The sequence below is a fragment of the Cydia amplana genome, chromosome 27 (assembly GCF_948474715.1).
Source record: "Cydia amplana chromosome 27, ilCydAmpl1.1, whole genome shotgun sequence".
NCBI classification, from domain to species: Eukaryota; Metazoa; Arthropoda; class Insecta; order Lepidoptera; family Tortricidae; genus Cydia; species Cydia amplana.
Window position 1 is genome coordinate 7,812,660 of NC_086095.1, and position 16,795 is coordinate 7,829,454.

Consider the following 16,795-nt stretch of genomic DNA (forward strand, 5'->3'; position numbering starts at 1 on the left):
TGTGAAGTTAAATTTTTTTTTGTCGTTTCATTTTTTGGAATGTTTTCAAAAGACGGAGCCATTCATTTATTTAGCTTTAGCAATGCTCTCTACGGTCTACAGCTCACAGAGCAACTAGTACAGTCACGTGCAATAATATGTTACACAAAGAAGGCCGCAAAAATATCTGACACGACCTTATTTGTAGAGCCATAAGAGCGTGTCAGATATTTTTGCGGCCTTCGAAGAGTAACATATTATTGCAGGTGACTGTACGCATGTATTCGAATCAGTTATCAGAGGTAAGCCCTTTTTTGCAGAAATATCTGAAAAGAAAACAGGAAACGATTTAGGATAGAAAATGAAACTAAAATGTCTAATAACATTTACTGTTTTTACACATTGTAAAAATATAATTACTTGCAAAAGATCTCTTTTCCAAATAAATAAACTTACTGATTTTATTATAAAATGCGTATGTTTACTAAAGTTGTCACAGTACAGAGTCAATTCCTTTTTAGGGTTCCGTACCCAAAGGGTAAAAACGGGACCCTATTACTAATATTTCATTGTCCGTCTGTCTGTCTGCCGCTACAACAATAAATACTAAAAAGCGGCCAAGTGCGAGTCGGACTCGCCCATGAAGGGTTCCGTATTTAGGCGATTTATGACGTATAAAAAAAACTACTTACTAGATCTCGTTCAAACCAATTTTCGGTGGAAGTTTACATGGTAATGTACATCATATATTTTTTTTTAGTTTTATCATTCTCTTATTTTAGAGGTTACAGGGGGGGGACACACATTTTACCACTTTGGAAGTGTCTCTCGCGCAAACTATTCAGTTTAGAAAAAAATGATATTAGAAACCTCAATATCATTTTTGAAGACCTATCCATAGATACCCCAAACGTATGGGTTTTATGAAAAAAAAAATTTTTGAGTTTCAGTTCGAAGTATAGGGAACCCCAAAAATTTATTGTTTTTTTTTCTATATTTGTGTGAAAATCTTAATGCGGTTCACAGAATACATCTACTTACCAAGTTTCAACAGTATAGTTCTTATAGTTTCGGAGAAAAGTGGCTGTGACATACGGACAGACAGACAGACAAGACGAATCTATAAGGGTTCCGTTTTTTGCCATTTGGCTACGGAACCCTAAAAACAATAACAAACGTGATTTATTTGCCGTTTTTTACGCAATGACACGGAACCCTTCGTGCGCGAGTCCGACTCGCACTTGGCCGGTTTTTTTCCTTGGCGTGTGATGTTGTTTAGATCAAATAAGTATTTTTACAAAGAATCCGGAAATACAAAGCTTTGTGTAGTACTAAACCACTGATTACCAGTCCGCCGGACGATATCGGGCTGTCAGTTAGAACAAAAAGTTGACATTTCCGAACTGACAGGCCCATATCGTCCGGCGGACTGGTAATCAGTGGGCCACTTCAAACTAAATTTATAAAAATACTTTCCTTACCGTTCATAATAATCTATACAACTTTGGAGAAACATTAATAACATTATAGAATTATTCCATTACAAACCTGATAAGAAAGTTGCATTTTGCCACACATGTGAATAAAATGCAACTTTGCTATCAGTTTTTGAACAATTGTTACGAGCTGATGTGGTAAAAAATTATTAATTTTTGATTTGATATGGAACAACCCTAATATGATAATTAGGTACATCTAAATTAACACGTACCTACCTATTTACATTATTCTTATACATATACTATTTAATCAACTTTATTTGCAGTTTGTCAATTCACTGGAAATATATACTATTAATATATTCACATGATTTACAGTTATTAAAATAAAAATATGTATCGTATCGTATCATTGTCAAGTATTTTTAGGGTTAACCAAAATGGTAAAGCGAACAAAATAGTAAATAAATAGATATGTACCTAAAATATTAGAGATGGGCCGAATATTCGGTAATGTTCGTATTCGGCCGAATAGTTCGGTTCGAACTGACGAATATTTTCCGAATAAACATTTTTTAAGGGCGTCCGCTAGTTCGCGCGGAGGAACTTCGCGATCAGAGGGGCTACCGCGAAAACCGAAATTCGCAAATTGCGGGGATCTTTCTCTTTTACTCCAACAAAGGAAAGGCGTAATTAGAGTGACAGAGAAAAATGCCCGCAATTTGCGAACTTCGATTTTCGCGGTAGCCCCTCAGACCGCGGACCTGAATTAACTTGTTTTCAGCGTTTTAGGCAGTTTTAGCCCAACCGGATATTCGTATTCGGCAAAGTCCATATTCGGCCCATCTCTTAATGTAGTAAAATAATTATTTCAATTATTTCTGTTTGTCTGGTCTAGTTACTAGTACGGCTACCATCAGTTTGGCACTGACATAAACGCCGTCGAGAACGTACATTACTTTCTATACATCTCGCTCGTACTCGCATATTAGTGCAAACGAGATGTATAGAAAGTAAATTACGTTCTCGATAGCGTATTAAATGTCAGTTTTGACATTGTCAGTGACTCATGGTACGGTCTTAGAAATCAAACTAGAAATGGTCAACAATTGCATTTGTACTAGGTATATTAATATTAGGTAAACCTACATATGAAAACATATTCCCATGGACCTAGAATATTACGGACGGACTGTCACCTAAGACAAACTGTGACACTGCAATGGCGGACGGTTTGAATGTGTGCGTGTAGACGAGTGTTACCATGTAACACAAATTCTCCCCTAATGGTGAAACAATTTTTAATATCATTAAATTATACAACGGGACTTAATCGCGTATCTAAGTTTTAAGATTTACCTCCGACGTTTCGAGGACGGCGTTGTCCCCGTGGTCTCGGAGAAGACTGGCTTAAGTTGACATCAGCATCGTCTAACCGCGCGAGTTTTTCGAACTACCCGCACTTGGTCTTGTTTATCCGCTTGAACGTTTTGCGCACTAGGGATGTCACTCTGTCGACACACAACACTAACGATATTCGATTTATCGACTGTCGATATTCGTTTACGCTTACATTTACTAATGACTGGATTCCATGTGGATGAGATCTTGAAACCCTCGTCCCGATTGAAATTACTATGTTTTTTGATTTCAATGGCTTCCCGTACTTTCCTGCTGTAGAAATGACGATCCGTGGACAGGATTTTAGGGTTATGCAGCTCAATCCAGTGGTTTGGTCCTGACTCCAGTAAATGCTCAGCCACGGCAGACTTGTTCACCTGACGATTTTTGACAGCTGCAATATGTTCCTTAACTCTTTCTGCTATTGTGCGCTTTGTTTCTCCGATATAGGAACTACCACAACTGCAATCAATTTTGTAAACGCCAGGTGACTGATACGGAATAACGTCCTTCGGTGACGACAGTTTTACGTTAGACAATAAAAAAGGTGTGTACGTATCTGATTTTATAGGTCTTGAAAATGCGCAATATTGCACAATTACTTTGTGCAAACATTATTTTCAATACCTAATGAATAATGATAGTTAGCATCGTAATGAAATCAGTTCGTCATGTTTTTTTAATTTATACATTTAACTTGAAACATATATGGTTTTCAACAAAAGAAATATAATACATAACAAACAAACGTTAACTATCAAACATGCATGTAAGCGTCTAATCTCCTTAGTATCGGGAAATTACCATACCAACCTAGTTTGAAATGCACAATCAATAATTTAACCATTTACCTAAATGATCTCTTAATACATAATGATTTAATAAGAAGGGTATCAATTACCCTACTTTCGGGAAATTACCCTATTCATGTTCCTGGTCACACTCCTGTTTTGCAGTTTGATAATTTATAAACAACAAATTATCGTGATTTTACGTACTAATTGATAAACTTAAGTATGAAAAGTTATTCCGTGACTTTTTTTCTTTCGATCGGTACAATTCTAGCAGGATTTAACTACGCATGCCACGATATTTTATATTTTTCTTCGACATGTTTACTTCAATGACGTTTCGATTCGTCTGACGGCAAACTGGTGGATGTGGGCTGTCAATGTGTGTGTGTCACGCGTAAATACTATGAAACTGGTGGATGTTGGAATCACAGTTGTGTTGTAAGCGAAACTCTGTCCGTAATATTATAGGTTCATGCATATTCCACAGGTTTTTTATCCGACCCTTTGACCGCCACACAAACCACCAAAATTCGAAAAAATATCTGATATTCGATTGAGTTTTTAAAAACTAAGATAATGCTTAAAATTAGATAAAGGAGATAGCTATATTAAAATGATTCAAACATATGTGAGTTTCCAACTAAAAAGGTACATGCTTTTTGTCGTTTGTCAATGAGGCGTTATTTCCATACAGCTCCAATTTGAAATCAACCTTATTGACAATCGACAATGTGGGCCCTTTTAGTTGAGAACGTCACATATATGCAGAGTTATATAGGTACTTAAGAAGATACGGTCCTTTACTTCTTGAGGGATTTTATGAACTTTGTAGTTAAAAAAAAGGTTAAAAGTTTTTTATTTGCAAACAATAAACATTGCTCTCCGCGTGTGTGTCGGCGGCCGATCGTAAAATCAGGGAGATCATGAAATTCCTAGGCATATCGTGAATCGTGAAAATCATTTTCTCTCTGCTTGAATCGACGGAGCTCCTATATCTGGACAGTTTGACATCTGAAGCAACCTGGCGGACCTATTCATGTGACTACCTTTTACTTTAAAGGCTTCGTCACACAGGCGCGTTTTCCGGGCGGGGCGAAAGCGGGGCGCGCCACTTTTACATATAAAACGCTCACGCCCCGCTCACGTCCCGCCCGGAAAACGCGCCTGTGTGACGAAGCCCACACGAAGCCTTAAATCTTCTCGGGGCAGAGGTGTAGGGTTGGAGCCGGTGTAGCTTTATTTAACGTTCATAAGCGCATTGTAATATGCCTAATTGAATAAAATCTTTTTTACCGTCACAACATTACACAGGAACTTACGATCAAGCGTAGCGGTCGAAGGGTTAAACAAATTTGATCTCTTTGATTTAAAGTCTTTAAGGCAACTATTATACAATTGATCTATCTTAAAACAAAACATTATTAACATTTGTTTTGATTAACACATTCAGTGCCAGCGCTTGCTACACGCTACGACCGTAGCCGATAACATGGGAAAACCCGTATGTAGCGAAAAGCGACTACGTATAGTACACCCGCCTGGCGGGTTGCTGGACTTGCTGTCAGTGAATGCGTTAATTCTTATTATTCAAGGCTTCAAACTCCATAGGCTGAAGCCTCAACATTACTGCTCCCGCAACGTGATTTGAGTTTGAGCCTTAACACATTCAGTGCCGAAAACCCGACTTCCCGTATTTTATAATTTTGTTCCCAGGCCGGACGACCCGATAGTCGGGATCGTGGTACTACAGCTTTATATGACGAAATTGTTGTGGCCTGGCGCGGATGTCTTGTTTGGCTGGTGGCAATGAATGTGTTAAATGTCTTCAGAGCTCTAAGAACTTGAGCCTTATATCATAGAGAAAAAAATACATAGATTGCTCACTCCATACATCAGTTTTGGTACCAAAAAGTTGTCGTCTAAACAGTTTATAATATGTCTCACAAAAATTTAATATCGAAAAGACTATATATATATATATATGTTATATATATTCGCGGGCTTGGTTTCCGAAACTCGACGTCATATTATTGCGCCTATTTTGCGTGATGGGTTGGCGGCACTATTCCTGCCAACCCAGCTCTACCAGGAAACCTAGCAGACCCTTGAATCGAAAAGACTATTAATTTCAGTGTCTTACATCTAGCATCGAGTAGCGGAACTATCAGTACTGCTACTTGACAATAGATGTAGCACCGACCGGAAAGTCTTATGTTGAGCATAAGATTTTCCGGTCGGTGCTACATCTATTGTCAAATAGCAGTACTGATAGTTCCGCTACTCGATGCTAGATGTCGACTATGAAAATAATAGTCTTTTTGGTACCAAAACTGATATATGAAGTGAGCACTCTTGTCTTACTATATTTCTCTATGGCCTTATTAAACTTAAGCTTTAACGGTACTCCAAATTTACACAAAAAGCTCTATTTTTCACTAACGCCATTACAATTCTCAGTCAACATCTTCCTCTCATACTTCAACGCGGCAGAAATAATCTCACTCTTCGCCAAATTTAAAAAAACTGGCGTCAAACTTTTTAAAATGGGCGCCACGCCCGACAGAAACGCGTCTACGGCGTGAGGCTCCGGGTTTTTTACCAAAACGTACTTCATTTTCTTGTTACTCTTATTCTTTTTACGGTTTTTCCTCTTTTTGGAGGAGGGGGAGGACTTGGGGGAGGTGGGGGAGGAGGAGGGGGAGGAGATGGAGATGGGGGTGGGGGAGGGGGGGAATATCACGTCATCCTCCGATGTCGACGCGTTTTTCACGTTGACCGGTGTTACTGGAAATTATTTTTAAATTAAATAGCAAAGTAACTAATACAGGGAGAAATTATCAGTAGCACCATAGAGAAAAAAATACATAGAGTGCTCACTCCATACATCAGTTTTAGTACCAAAAAGACTATTAGCATCTAGCATCGAGTAGCGGAACTATCAGTACTGCTACTTGACAATAGATGTCGCCACCGACCGGAAAGTCTTATGCTGTTGAGATAAGACTTTCCGGTCGGTGCTACATCTATTGTCAAGTAGCAGTACTGATAGTTCCGCTACTCGATGCTAGATGTAGACACTGAAATTAATAGTCTGAACTGATGTATGGAGTGAGCACTCTATGTATTTTTTTCTCTAGGTAGCACAGAATAAATAATAGTACCTACTAGGTACAGAAGGTTCAGTCTAACAAAACGCGTCTATTACGACAGATGTGACAGAGGTTTCAAGATTTTCGTTAGGATAACCTAACGAAAATCTTGAAATGTTAACGGTTTCAGTTTTATGACTAATGATAATATGACGAACATTACGAACAATACATTATGACTTAGAACTTTATGGGAAACAACGGGACCCCCCGGCAACTACTATGGCTAGACACCAACTTCTAGTGACGCGGAGTGAGCCACGCCTGTCACTAACCATACTCTGCGTAGTTACTTTATGTTTATACTGAACTACTTTTATTATAGGACCAATGGCGAAAAATAGTTTGGATGATACATTCCGGCTGATGTGATGCCGGTAAAGCGGGCGACGTGTCCAAAAGTATCTGCACACACTTTTCAGGTGTCAAAAGCCTATGCTGGCGCCATCTATACAAAAATTTGCATTGCCCCATTGGTAAGCTTTATTGTAGAGTACATAAGGTCCACAATAGTAGTTACCTGATCTCGAGGCCGGGTCCGTGCGTGTGGCCGGTTTAGGCGACAAGTGGTCGGGATGTGTAGCGTCACTGCAACAACACGTCATATTTATATTAATATCTGGGTGACCGAGCTTCGCTCGGAAAACATTTATAATAACTCGGAAATGCGCGTTTTCCCAGAGATAAGACCTAGCTAGATCGATTTTTCGCCCCCGAAAACCCCTATATACCAAATTTCATCGAAATCGTTAGAGCCGTTTCCGAGATCCCCGAAATATATATATATATATAAATAAATAAATAAACAAGAATTGCTCGTTTAAAGGTATTACATGTATCACATGCACACCTACCGAGCTGTGTATTAGGATACATTTCGGATTTGATGTACAATATATATTTTTAAATTAAAGTTCCTATTGTATGTAATTGCATGAATATTATATTAATTTAAATTGTCAACCCGCCCACCCGCCGGGCGTCCAGCGCGTCCAGCGCGTCCAGCACCATGCCGACCAGCGACCGCAGCGCCGCCACGGAGCGCCAGAGTTCACTGACCTGTCGCGGTCACTGCTACTCCTCAACCCCCCCACCCGCCGGGCGTCCAGCGCGTCCAGCTCGTCCAGCACCATGCCGACCAGCGACCGCAGCGCCGCCACGGAGCGCCAGAGTTCACTGACCTGTCGCGGTCACTGCTACTCCTCAACCCCCCCACCCGCCGGGCGTCCAGCGCGTCCAGCTCGTCCAGCACCATGCCGACCAGCGACCGCAGCGCCGCCACGGAGCGCCTGAGTTCACTGCTACTCCTCAACCCCCCCACCCGCCGGGCGTCCAGCGCGTCCAGCTCGTCCAGCACCATGCCGACCAGCGACCGCAGCGCCGCCACGGAGCGCCTGAGTTCACTGCTACTCCTCAACCCCCCCACCCGCCGGGCGTCCAGCGCGTCCAGCTCGTCCAGCACCATGCCGACCAGCGACCGCAGCGCCGCCACGGAGCGCCAGAGTTCACTGACCTGTCGCGGTCACTGCTACTCCTCAACCCCCCCACCCGCCGGGCGTCCAGCGCGTCCAGCTCGTCCAGCACCATGCCGACCAGCGACCGCAGCGCCGCCACGGAGCGCCAGAGTTCACTGACCTGTCGCGGTCACTGCTACTCCTCAACCCCCCCACCCGCCGGGCGTCCAGCGCGTCCAGCTCGTCCAGCACCATGCCGACCAGCGACCGCAGCGCCGCCACGGAGCGCCAGAGTTCACTGACCTGTCGCGGTCACTGCTACTCCTCAACCCCCCCACCCGCCGGGCGTCCAGCGCGTCCAGCTCGTCCAGCACCATGCCGACCAGCGACCGCAGCGCCGCCACGGAGCGCCAGAGTTCACTGACCTGTCGCGGTCACTGCTACTCCTCAACCCCCCCACCCGCCGGGCGTCCAGCGCGTCCAGCTCGTCCAGCACCATGCCGACCAGCGACCGCAGCGCCGCCACGGAGCGCCAGAGTTCACTGACCTGTCGCGGTCACTGCTACTCCTCAACCCCCCCACCCGCCGGGCGTCCAGCGCGTCCAGCTCGTCCAGCACCATGCCGACCAGCGACCGCAGCGCCGCCACGGAGCGCCAGAGTTCACTGACCTGTCGCGGTCACTGCTACTCCTCAACCCCCCCACCCGCCGGGCGTCCAGCGCGTCCAGCTCGTCCAGCACCATGCCGACCAGCGACCGCAGCGCCGCCACGGAGCGCCAGAGTTCACTGACCTGTCGCGGTCACTGCTACTCCTCAACCCCCCCACCCGCCGGGCGTCCAGCGCGTCCAGCTCGTCCAGCACCATGCCGACCAGCGACCGCAGCGCCGCCACGGAGCGCCAGAGTTCACTGACCTGTCGCGGTCACTGCTACTCCTCAACCCCCCCACCCGCCGGGCGTCCAGCGCGTCCAGCTCGTCCAGCACCATGCCGACCAGCGACCGCAGCGCCGCCACGGAGCGCCAGAGTTCACTGACCTGTCGCGGTCACTGCTACTCCTCAACCCCCCCACCCGCCGGGCGTCCAGCGCGTCCAGCTCGTCCAGCACCATGCCGACCAGCGACCGCAGCGCCGCCACGGAGCGCCAGAGTTCACTGACCTGTCGCGGTCACTGCTACTCCTCAACCCCCCCACCCGCCGGGCGTCCAGCGCGTCCAGCTCGTCCAGCACCATGCCGACCAGCGACCGCAGCGCCGCCACGGAGCGCCAGAGTTCACTGACCTGTCGCGGTCACTGCTACTCCTCAACCCCCCCACCCGCCGGGCGTCCAGCGCGTCCAGCTCGTCCAGCACCATGCCGACCAGCGACCGCAGCGCCGCCACGGAGCGCCAGAGTTCACTGACCTGTCGCGGTCACTGCTACTCCTCAACCCCCCCACCCGCCGGGCGTCCAGCGCGTCCAGCTCGTCCAGCACCATGCCGACCAGCGACCGCAGCGCCGCCACGGAGCGCCAGAGTTCACTGACCTGTCGCGGTCACTGCTACTCCTCAACCCCCCCACCCGCCGGGCGTCCAGCGCGTCCAGCTCGTCCAGCACCATGCCGACCAGCGACCGCAGCGCCGCCACGGAGCGCCAGAGTTCACTGACCTGTCGCGGTCACTGCTACTCCTCAACCCCCCCACCCGCCGGGCGTCCAGCGCGTCCAGCTCGTCCAGCACCATGCCGACCAGCGACCGCAGCGCCGCCACGGAGCGCCAGAGTTCACTGACCTGTCGCGGTCACTGCTACTCCTCAACCCCCCCACCCGCCGGGCGTCCAGCGCGTCCAGCTCGTCCAGCACCATGCCGACCAGCGACCGCAGCGCCGCCACGGAGCGCCAGAGTTCACTGACCTGTCGCGGTCACTGCTACTCCTCAACCCCCCCACCCGCCGGGCGTCCAGCGCGTCCAGCTCGTCCAGCACCATGCCGACCAGCGACCGCAGCGCCGCCACGGAGCGCCAGAGTTCACTGACCTGTCGCGGTCACTGCTACTCCTCAACCCCCCCACCCGCCGGGCGTCCAGCGCGTCCAGCTCGTCCAGCACCATGCCGACCAGCGACCGCAGCGCCGCCACGGAGCGCCAGAGTTCACTGACCTGTCGCGGTCACTGCTACTCCTCAACCCCCCCACCCGCCGGGCGTCCAGCGCGTCCAGCTCGTCCAGCACCATGCCGACCAGCGACCGCAGCGCCGCCACGGAGCGCCAGAGTTCACTGACCTGTCGCGGTCACTGCTACTCCTCAACCCCCCCACCCGCCGGGCGTCCAGCGCGTCCAGCTCGTCCAGCACCATGCCGAACAGCGACCGCAGCGCCGCCACGGAGCGCCGCGTCAACGCGCGCGGCACGAGGGTTATTCTCTTGTGTTCGTCGACCGCTGACGATGGTTCGAAGTATGTGCCTGAAACAGTTAGGATGTTGTTTCATTTATTCACAAACACCTCCTAATGTAGTCGGTAGTGACCTTAACTACGAAGCGGGACGTATCGGGTTCAAATCCCGGTCAGGGCATTTATTTGTTTTTACAAAAGGCCGATGGACAGTTGAGTGTGGGCGATGGTACAGACTACAGTGACAGGTGTCGTCCCGATACAATTTTGCGCACTATTTTGGGAGATTTTGCGTTTTTTTTTTTTGTTTTTTTTTTTTTTTTACTCCTGGCTTACTCCCTGCAATTTTGCCCAGGGTGAATTTGCCAATGTCGGTGTTGACTTTCACACGTGAGGAGAATGTTCGGTATAATAATTTTGTGTTTTTGGAAGGATGTAGTTGGGAAACCCTAAAAACAAATAATTGTTATGAACATCACAAACAAACACATGACGAATACAAAAATTAGCAAAAAAGCGGGAAGCGGGTGACAGAACGTTAGTAGTGCCAACATGAAGGAAGTGGAAGAGAAGAATACTTTATATATATAATATAGATAGAGATATAGAGTATAAATTGACATGAATTAAACGAGTAAAATTAGAAAGGATAAGACGTTATTTAGAGTTTAATGTTATTCGTTTGTAGATATTTAATTAGGATAGAAGTTAGCTTAGTATCCATGTGACAAAGTAGCGAGCTAAAGCATATAGGTCGTGGAACATTTTCGGGTAATACATCGTACAGCGAGTAGCTACATTTTGAACAAGCAAAGAAGATGTGGTCCAAGTTGCCCTCATCCAACCCACATTCACACATTGAATTCGCACGGACACCAATCATAGCCAGAAATAACGGGGTACATACTTTGCCTAAGCGTAAGCGACAAATGGTGGATATTACCCATTTCGGAGAAGTACGGAATCGATAGAACCACGGTTTTCGAGTAATTCGAGGTTGTATACAGCCATAATGTTTACCGGTCTCTAATCTAGAGGTATCCCATTGTTCCTGCCATGAATCAAACATATCAGATAGCGCACAACTCAACAGGTCAGTACTGTAAATTTCCTGTTTTATTGATCCAATCTCAATCGCCTGTTTTGCCCATATATCAGCCATCTCATTACCTCTAATACCACAGTGGCTTGGAACCCATCCGAGAACAATATGTAGGCCCCTCAGTTCACACCTACGTAGCACAGCCTTAATTTCAAGGATCAATGGAAATTTTGCTTTAAATTTGAATTGATTGCCTACAATTGCCTGCAGGCAACTCCTGCTGTCAGAGAAGATAATTGTTTTTTTAATGTTATGTGTGTCTGCATATTTTACCGCCTCAAGAATAGCAACTGCCTCACCGGTGAAAATGGATGCTTGAGGAGGACATTTAAATGGGAGGGCAATATTGTACCGAGGAATCCACACCGCTGCTCCCACGCATCTTGCAGGATCCACCTTAGATGCATCAGTAAAAACCGGTAAGTATTCTTGCCATTTTTCCAAAAATTTATTGAGTTTGTTGTTTGCCCCTGTATCATTTTTGAAAATTCCTATATCTAATATAACTTTTGGTGAGTATATTAAGGTCTCAAACGCCACTTCAAATAAAGGGTTAGTACCAGATTGGTATACACTGGGGTGAATATTAATTAATTTTGAAAAAGAAATTACTATTCTGGGAAAGGCTTTATATGTCCAATATCGGTTTTCAGTGACCTCCAGTGCCAGTGCTCGCAAGCGTGGAAGCAGCAAGTGGTTGTTATAAGAGCTGGCTTTAATCAAGAACCTGTCGGCGAGGTATTGTCTGCGTAGAGATAACGGCGGTTCAACACCTTCCACCTGCATGCCATTTTTGGGAGAAGGAAGCATAGCACCTAGTATGATCCTTAAACATTTAGCCTGTATAAGGTCTAATTTATCTAGGCCATCCTTATTACAGGGTTCCATTAAAAATGACCCATAGTCCATATGGCTGCGTATGATGGCATTATATAGTAGCTTCTGGCAATAAGGATGGGAGCCCCACCAGACACCTGACAACGCTCGCAGAATATTAATATTTTTCTCACATTTACCCAGTACATATTTGTGGTGTGAGGTGCCAGACATTTTGTGGTCTAATATAACACCTAGAAATTTTACTGACTCTTTACTTGGAATCACAACACCACCATAACGGACATCTGCGGCAGGCATGATCCTTCTGCGACTGAAAGTCACTACACAACTTTTTGTTGGTGATAGGGTCAAACCATGTTCATCAAGCCAATCCTTGAGGTAACCCAAAGCTGTATTTAGACTAGCAGTGGCTTTGTCCATTGACTTTGCTGAGGTGTATAAGACTAGATCATCAGCATACTGCAAGATATTACAGAAGGATAGGACAGATTGCCCCAAGTCGTAGGTGTAGATACTGTAAAGTAGGGGGCTGAGCACCGATCCTTGCGGAAGACCACGCCACAGAGTTCGAGGAGGGTAATAAGAATTACCATTCCTAATTTTAATTGACCTACCCATGAACAATTTGGTGACAATATGTACAATCTTCGCGGGAATGCTCAGATGTAGCATTTTTGCCCTGAGCACCGGAAGAAGGACATTGTCGTAGGCCGCAGAGATATCTAGAAAACATCCCAGCAGATATTCGTTTTTTGAAAGGGTAAGTCGGATATCAGTTGCTAAAATATTTAAACTGTCCATTGTACTACGGCCCTTTCGGAAGCCAAACTGCGTGTCAGCCAGGATACCTTTGTTTTCCACAAACCACTCCAATCTATTTTTAACCAGATGCTCTAATATCTTTCCCATTGTCGCGGAAAGAGCAATCGGGCGATATGAGCTAGCCTCGTCTGGGTTTTTAGACGGTTTTAGGATTGGGATAATAACTTGGGTCTTCCAGTCAACTGGAATCTCTCCCGTGTCAAAGGCGTGGTTTAGAATACCAAGCAGATACTCTTGTGAATATGAATTTAGCTTAGACAGGAAACAGTATGGTATGCCATCCTCTCCAGGTGTAGTATTTCTCAATCCACTAAGCACTAGACTGAGCTCTGAATATGAGAAAGGCATGTCCAGGGAGCTCAAGGTGCCTGACAGCGGGGGAAGTAACAAGCAGGATGCTTCAGGAGCAGTTGGCGGGGCAAGTCTATCTGCAAAGTCTGACAGCCAAGGAGCATCTGTGGTGGGCATAGACTCTGGATGAAACGAACCCCTGAACCTCTTTATGTTCCGCCATATCAGTGATGGAGGGGTTCTAGGAGATAAGCTCTCGCAGAATCCCTTCCATCCCCTCTTTTTAGCCTTTGCTAGGAAGCGCTTTGTACGTGCCGAGATTTTTTTAAAAGAAATGTAGTCATCCAAATTTCCGGAATTGTTGAAAGCCTTTTCAGCGGCATCTCTTTCCTTAACGGCTACCGTACAGTCCGCGTTCCACCACGGGGGAGATGGGATTTTAAGTCTAGCAGGTTTCTTTTTAGGGTTCCGTAGCCAAATGGCAAAAAACGGAACCCTTATAGATTCGTCATGTCTGTCTGTCTGTCTGTCCGTCTGTCCGTCTGTCTGTCCGTCCGTATGTCACAGCCACTTTTCTCCGAAACTATAAGAACTATACTGTTGAAACTTGGTAAGTAGATGTATTCTGTGAACCGCATTAAGATTTTCACACAAAAATAGAAAAAAAACAATAAATTTTTGGGGTTCCCCATACTTCGAACTGAAACTCAAAAATTTTTTTTTCATCAAACCCATACGTGTGGGGTATCTATGGATAGGTCTTCAAAAATGATATTGAGGTTCCTAATATCATTTTTTTCTAAACTGAATAGTTTGCGCGAGAGACACTTCCAAAGTGGTAAAATGTGTGTCCCCCCCCCTGTAACTTCTAAAATAAGAGAATGATAAAACTAAAAAAAATATATGATGTACATTACCATGTAAACTTCCACCGAAAATTGGTTTGAACGAGATCTAGTAAGTAGTTTTTTTTTATACGTCATAAATCGCCTAAATACGGAACCCTTCATGGGCGAGTCCGACTCGCACTTGGCCGCTTTTTGGTATAAATTTATCGGCGGACTCTATTAACACATTTTTAAATTTTAAATATTTTTCAACTTGACCCATTTCGCTCGTGTCCCATTCTTTTATATTTTCCTCTATAAATAATGCATAATTGGGCCAGTCTGCTGATTGAATTTTGTGTTTTAAAAGAGGTTCAGGGGAGGGAGTTGGGAGAATAGAAGAAGGCTTCGTGATAATAATTGGGAAATGGTCACTGCCAAACGACTGGCGTAATACCCTCCAGGATAATAAAGAAGACAAACTAGGAGAACAAACAGATAGATCGAGAACTGACTGGGGGTTCTGACCTGGGTATACCCGATGCGTGGGAGTACCGTCATTAATAACTCCTACATTGATTTCATCGAATAAATCCAACAGGGCTGATGAAAACGCATCCGAATGGTATGACCCCCATGACATATTGTGACAATTAAAGTCCCCTAAAATTATAAGAGGAGGTGGAGCCGATTTGAGAATAGAATTTAATTCATTTATATCAACTACTTCAGTATGGGGAATATATATAGAGATGAAATTAATGCCCATAACCTTGGCAGCTACGGCATTAATCCCATCCGAATGAGGGGGGATAGAAATTTGGGAGAAAGGGTAACCGTGTTTGATCAACAACGCACATCCGGCGCGTCCATCATTGCGTTTGAGGTTATGCAATGTATGGAGATGACATCTGTCACGGCGCCCAAGCTGTTTGAAAAATACTACAATAGGTTGATTCGGTAACCTGCCTGACTCTAAAATATATAGAATAAGCACAGCACCATCTATCGGAAAATTCAGTAACTAATCCTACCTGAATTGGTTATATATTTTATATAACTTACCTATAGTTATATAACTTACCTGACTCTAAATGCATGTCGAGAGCGCTTCTGACATAGTCCCCAGTCTTGGCCTCGGTGTACAGCAGTATGGCCGGCCGCTCCTCGGCCCTGGCCAGGACGTGTACGAAGCTCTTCAGCGGGAGGTGCAGGATGATGTCGTCGTTCGCGCGCCGCCGGAGCCCCGGCGCCACTATGGTCACGCCTTCCGATGAAATGCGGACCTGACAATACGATAACTACTATTGTCTCTCTATACAGTGGTGTAGGTAGAGTGAACTATCTAGCCTTGGGGAAAGTCGCATCCAAAGATTAGTTATATGTTATGTCACATCTGCGAGGGCCTTTCCGTTTAAGATAATATGAACATAAAATGTAACATAAAATGCACGTGTCAGAAAAGTGTTGAGATAATATGAACTATTAAATTAAAAAAACCCCTACGCATTATGCCAAAAATGCCTTAGTCATCATTAGTTACATCATCTAGCGGGCGCTAGAGAGAAAACTGGTGGGGATCACATTGAGAGACCGTAAAACGAATGAGTGGCTGAGACAGCAGAGCAAGGTCACGGATGTTGTAAAACGCGTAGCCAGTTTCAAGGGGGAATGGGCTGGTCATATGGCACGAAAGACCGACTCGTGGAGTAAAAGAATACTCGAGTGGCGACCATGGGGAGAAGAACGTCCTCCAAGTAGACCCTATATGCGTTGGGAAGACGACATCAAAAGGGCTGCGGGGATGAGATGGCTCCAGGTTGCACAGAACCGGGACGAATGGAGAAGAATGAAGGAGGCCTACACCCGAAGGGTAGAAAAGGGCTAAAGAGAGAGAGAGAGAGAGAGTTACATCATTAGTTAGTTGACATCATTTTGGAAGAGGTAATACTCTTCATCCTGCTGAAAAGGTGGCAAATACTGCGGCTAGACCAGAGGCACTAGAAGATAAATTCTATCAAAGTCAAGAGAGAGTATTTAATGGAATACCTCTCAAAACCCTCAAAAAAGACATAACATCTGATTATGGCTAAAACAGTCGATTGCAGATAAAAAGAGAAAAAAAAATCCTGCAGGATTGATTTCTGTCATTCATAGCTAAGAACCACCGCAAGGAAACTCGCTTACACGTAAAAAACCGCATCAAAATCGATCCATCCGTTGGAGAGCTACAATGCCACAGGCAGACAGACAGACATAGACATTGGTGTCGAACATATAACCCCTCTTTTTGCGTTGGGTTAAAAACTAGTAAAATGTATAATAGAACCTT

General features: G+C 45.4%; 1 long non-coding RNA gene across 1 annotated transcript; it reads left to right on the forward strand.

The window, feature by feature from the left end:
* Window positions 1-11,245: 11,245 nt before the first annotated feature.
* Window positions 11,246-13,281, forward strand: LOC134660555 (uncharacterized). Its single transcript, XR_010097888.1, has 2 exons — window positions 11,246-12,102; window positions 12,337-13,281. It is a non-coding gene; the product is annotated as an uncharacterized LOC134660555 (long non-coding RNA).
* The last annotated feature ends 3,514 nt before the right edge of the window (window positions 13,282-16,795 follow it).